Raw genomic sequence first — 6,000 nt, 5'->3', positions numbered from 1 at the left:
ACGTGTGACGGATCGATCCTTCCGTGCAAAATGATGTGCCAGACGTAACGGAGAGGGGTGACTTGTCACTTAGTTGGCGTGTGTTGGGCCTAGGTGGCAAGACGGGACCGTTGAGGGATGTTGGTGTGCCCGTTGGGAAAAAGTCTTGGACAAATACGTCCTTATGATTGAAAACGACGTCGCTTTTAGAACGTTGGCTGTAGTCAGAATTCCAAAGAAGCCCATTTCAATCATACACAATTCCAAAGAAGCCCTAGCACACATATGTATGATCTTTTTCCTCCAAAAAAACGATTGATCTTCTTCCCGTCGTTGTCTTCGTGTAAGGTTGCGCCAATGAAGCTTCATTGGTGGAGTTGCGGGTGTCATCGGTAGTGGTAAGTACCTTTACTGCGAAACTGAATGTGATATTTACTTTCGAACGTTATCTGCTTTGCATGTCGTGGGTTGGGGTTTAGGTGTAATGTAGTGTTGGGAGGGGCATGGAAGATGAGTTGTGTGTGGTTTATGGCTTAGGTAGTTGTTCATTTGCTAATGCTTAGTGGTAATCGTTGAGTCAAACAATGATGCAGATGGTAGATATTTTCGTGATTCCTGTTTTCCATCACGGGGGCTACTTTCAACGGGCTCCGAATGGTGAGTTAGTTTATGTGGATGGTAAGGTTGAGAGGTTTCCCCCCATGGACCTGGATTTTGTAAATTTCGGTGATTTGATAACACTGTTCAAAGAATTGGGATATCAATCATACAAGGAGGCATACTGGTATGATCCAAAGAGCAAGGATATGGAGTCAGGGCTGCATGTTCTGAGGGGAGATGCAGGCATCAACTAGATGCGCCAAGCAAAGATGACAAATAAAGATACTGATGAGTTCTATATATTTTTTTATCATCTTATTGATGACCCAGAGCCTGTAGATTGTGCTGGCAAGGAAAACGTTGAGGCAGAGGAAGATGATGTTGGTGTCCAGGTGGATGAATTGGGCGAGTCGTCGACGGAACACGATAGTTACGAGAGCGCAGAGGATAAGCCATATGCACCTCCACCTCTCGGTGATGAAAGTAATAGTGATAGTGGGGAAGCTGTTGTCAGTGGGTCTGGCAGAGGAAAGAGGAAACAAGTGCCTCATTCCTCTAAGAGAACCCCTCAGCCAAGTAAGCAACCCAGGAAGCAAGCTCGACGTGTGTCTCAAAGAACAAGGTCTGCTGCAAGAAAGAAAGGACCTGCCCATGAACCCGAGGAAGGTGGGCCTGATGGAAAGCCCAGTGGATATAGGCCTGCAGGGGAGCCCAGTAGATGTAGGCCTAAAATAGAGACCAATAGGACCAAAGGACCAAGGCCAGCACTGGTAGACTACATGAGTGATGTAGACACGGATGGTGATGATATTATATGGGAGTATGAATCTGAGGAGCTACATACACCCGTTTCTTCTGAGGATGAGGGAAACAAACATCAGTGACCTGAGTTCAACGACCAATATAGTTTCGGAGAGGGAAGATTTGAGCTTGGAACAAGATTTGCAACAATTGAGAGGTTCAAAGAGGTGGTAAAGGATACCTTCATTGCTGAAGGCCGGGAGTTGGTTTAGATCAAGAATGACAAGGAAAGAGTCAGGGTTGGGTGCAAGGATGAAGAGTGTGCTTGGATTGCCCACTTGTCTTACAATCGGCAACTACAATGCTTCCAAGTCAAGACGTATAGAAACGAGCACACTTGTGCAAGGGACCTTGGAAGCAACGCCGCTGATCAACACTGGATCAGTAAAAAGGTGGAGAAGAGGATGGCAACGCACCCGCATATGACAACTCATGAAGCTATTGATTTTCTAAGAGATGAATTTGACCTTACTGCACACCCAAAGATGGTGTATAGAGCTGTGAAGGAGGCAAGGGAGAGGATCATGGGTAGCGAAAGACAACAGTACGAAAAATTGAGGGATTACTTATTAGAGATACATAGAAGTAACCCTGGTTCTTCTGCATTGCTAGACCTGATTCTTCAGCCTCAAGCAGCCCTTATGTTTGACAAGTTGTATGTTTGTTTTGAGGCCTGCAAGCAAGGATTCAAGAGTGGCTGTAGACTATTGATCCACTTAGATGGAGCATTTCTTAAAACATACCATGGGGGACAACTACTATCTGCTATTGCACAGGATGCTAACAACCAGTTCTACGTGGTTGCATACGCAGTTGCAAGATCAGAGAACAAAGAATCTTGGAAGTGGTTCCTAACATGCTTACAGGAGGATATTGGTGATGTAGCCAACCACGGTTGGAATTTTATGTCGGATCAACAGCAGGCAAAGCAACTCAACGGCTGTTTAAGTTCATCCCCACTCCAGGACTAAACAAGCCAAGTAGTTAATGCTCCATGTTTAGGCTTTAGTCATGACATCAACAATGTGATTATGTATAAACTTTAGTTAATGCTCTCTTTTTGGGAAACACTGTTATTTTACATAACAACTCTTTTTGAAAACAATGTGATTATGTATACCGTGCAGGCTTAAGTTATGCCTTGCTTTGGCAGTAGATATGTTATTGACTTCTTTTGTTAATATTAACAAAACTTTTATGAGATTAAATTATGCTTTACATATATAATCATATCTCTAAATAATTATGCCATTAACTTGCTTAGGCCAATTTCTTTGCTTAATATATCATAATTTAACTACAACATTTTTGTTCCAAAAGCATACAACAAAATGGAAACTCATCCCATACTACATTACATCATTTTTTTACCTACTTTTCAGCCAAGATTGACAATAACAGAAACAAAAATTACAGAAATCACTGCAAGAATAACCAAATACAGATTAACATTCTTCTTCTTCTCTAGATACAACACCTTCTTCTCCAAATCAATCAGCTTCTGTTCCACTACCTTCTTCCCAAGATACACTTTCAGATCATCAACCTCGTTTTTCGTAATAAACTTCTCAAGGACTCTTATTGTTGAAACATAGTCATCCAGCCATAAGAAGAACTTGCAGTGACTGGGATTTTTCAGCTGCATGTTCATCATTCCAGAACAAACAAAACATAATCAACTCCCGTATAATCAAATTGACAAAATAAAATCACCAACATACCTTAAAGAACGGACACCCAAAGAACAATCTATTAGGGTTCGTCGCCGTCCTTGATTTGTACAATATGGCGTATACCCCGCATTTACATGTCGGCACAATCTCGTCCTTCTCCTCTGCAGCTTCCACGCATTTCACGGTTGGTGGCAGTTGAACGCGTCGTGTGTTGGATGAGGCTCCGTCACTGCCATTTAAGCTTGCACAATACCACCACCCTCAATCACTCACAAAAATGAACAACGGTAATGGTGAACGAGTTCCATTTAAACACATAGGGCAAACACAAATACGACGTCGTGTTATCATCCAGGGATCAATTTGTCCCTAACTTCAATCCACCTATCTTATATGTGCACCGTTACGGTCGTCTAGGTCCAACACACACCAACTCAGCGACACATCACCCCTCTCTGTTAGGTATGGGAGAGCATTTTAGACAAAAGGATCGATCCATCATACGTTTTGAATAGTAAAAGGCGTTTTAGTATTTTTAGGTCTTCAGAGATAGTTTTGTCCACGATTTAAAAGTTCAGGGACTAATTTGTCATTTTCCCTAAACAGAATTATTGCGCAACATTGACTAGTTATTACCCACAACATCATCATCGTCTGAATACTAAAAACATGAATAATTTGCGGAAAATAATTGGTTGGTGTTCGTAATTTAGATGATGATGCTCTAGCATCATAAGAGGAATGACATGGAAGAATCGTCAAGACTCAAAAGAATGCACTACGTACTTGCAACTTCAATAATTGAAGCAACAGAAAATAATAAAACCATGTCCTCAAATAGTGACATTTGAGTCCTATGTTGAGTGATATTCATAGCATGGTCCTACACTATATTATTTTAAGATTCACCAGTCACCACCATACTCATTAGTGGTGCTCAATAGATGCTTTTTGAAAAGAATTTTGTTTATTTATTTTTGTTCCTTTTCGGCTCGAAGATATTTGAATGCTTAAGCCCATCCGAAAATACACAAGGTTTTCGGTTTCTATGTTTGGACATGCTAGAATGATAATTATCACAATATTGTTTAAATCACAATTTCGGGCCCAGTCCAATAAGCTTTACAGGCCAACAAACTCAATTAACCATTTTGCCGTGTGGCTATTGTGGATTTAGTGATTTACTAAATAATAATCCATTCTGACCCCAAAAACTTATATACCCATGCTACTCGGACTATGATGGCAAGTTAAATTCTTAAATCCATTGTATTCTCTCATTTATCTATGGAAGTATAAGTTTCCAAACAATAAAATGACATGTAATCATTCAATACTTTTTCTTCTTCTTCATTTTCCCATTTTTACTAATGACCTTCTTTTCTATCACTTAGTAGAAGGATTTGTGATTTTCTTTTTATATGTAATAGTGGGTTTACATAAATTTGTTGAAATATATAAATATGCACTACCCTTATTTGTATATGAAAAAAGTGGAAGAATAAAAAATCACTCGTTTTACAAATTAGTTTTCGAAAAAAATTTTGTAATTAAATTTATCTTTTAAAGATTTTAAGTTAGTTATATTAGTTTTTCTATTACTAACAGTATCAAAATTTATTGATGTGACACGTTAAGTGATTATACTGACCACAATATATACCTGAAAGTTTTAAATAGCTACTAACATAATAAATTTATAAAATTAGATCAAATCAACTCTAAATTGAAGAGATTTTAAGACATTAAAATATCTCAATTCAGAGTTAATTTGATCTAATTTTATAAACTTATTATACTAGTAGGTAATTAAAACTAGGTGTGTACATTTGTATTACTTAACATGCCATATCACTAAATTATAACGCTAACATTGATGGACCACGGACTAATATGATCAATTTAAAAATTTTTAAAGACGAATTTAATTAAAAAAATATATTCTAGAGACCAATTTAAAAAACAAATATTCTTTTAAGAATGAATTTAATTATTTACTCAAAAAGATCATTCAAATGGTAATTTGACACTTTGGATCCAAAATTTCTGAAAAAGTAAAAACAGATTGGATCCCATGAAAGAACCATTCCATTTGATTCGGAAATATAGCAAGGAAAAAAGGGGAAACAGCCCTTTTAAATGAAGTTTGAGTTCTAATATGCTAATATTTGTCCACAAAATCCTTAAACAAAGAAACACACTTACGTCTTTATATTTAGGCTCACACACAACTTGCTCTTCACCTTTTAATTGTCTTCTCATCAAATAATCCACTTTTACGGGAGGAGAAGTGAGTGCATGAACCCATATAATTAATAAGTTTCATACAGGTTTAATTTATTGTGTATTCTAAAATTTAAGCAAACAAGTCTAAACTCCAGAGATTTAGAGTGGTTTATAGCTAGTAAAACAAATCTTCTTGTTGTGATCACAATCCATTGGTCGCTCTGTGATAACATTTGTAGAAGCGTATCGCATTATCCAACCCTTTAATTAGGTTCATGCAAAAAATTGATAACATTATCTTCATCTATGAATACGTGGGGGAAAAAAAAATTAATAAGGACATGGTACGTGTAAGTTGCTAAAAAACAAACAAAACTGAGATAGGGGACCATATTATTGCACTTTGAATAATTTGAGCTTCCAGATTGTTATGATTTTTGTTTCATGGTAATAGGATAAATTATTAAGTAGTATACGTTGCACTTGCACCCCACAAATTAGAAAAATAATTTCAAATAATTAAGATGTGATAGCGTTAGTGTCATGAAAAACACACTGCACGTGAAAAGTTTGGCTCCCTCGTACCAACCTCCTAAGCCAAATCTTTTTCTCAGCAGCCACTTAATTACATAACCTTAGGAGTTAGCACAAATTAAATTAATTAAAGCTGTGAGTTTATTCCATAACCTTGCTTATATTACAAGGATGGAGTACAAATTTC

This window comes from Arachis duranensis, chromosome 1 (genome assembly GCF_000817695.3).
Source record: "Arachis duranensis cultivar V14167 chromosome 1, aradu.V14167.gnm2.J7QH, whole genome shotgun sequence".
Classification (NCBI taxonomy): Eukaryota; Viridiplantae; Streptophyta; class Magnoliopsida; order Fabales; family Fabaceae; genus Arachis; species Arachis duranensis.
This window is presented reverse-complemented; position numbering follows the sequence as displayed.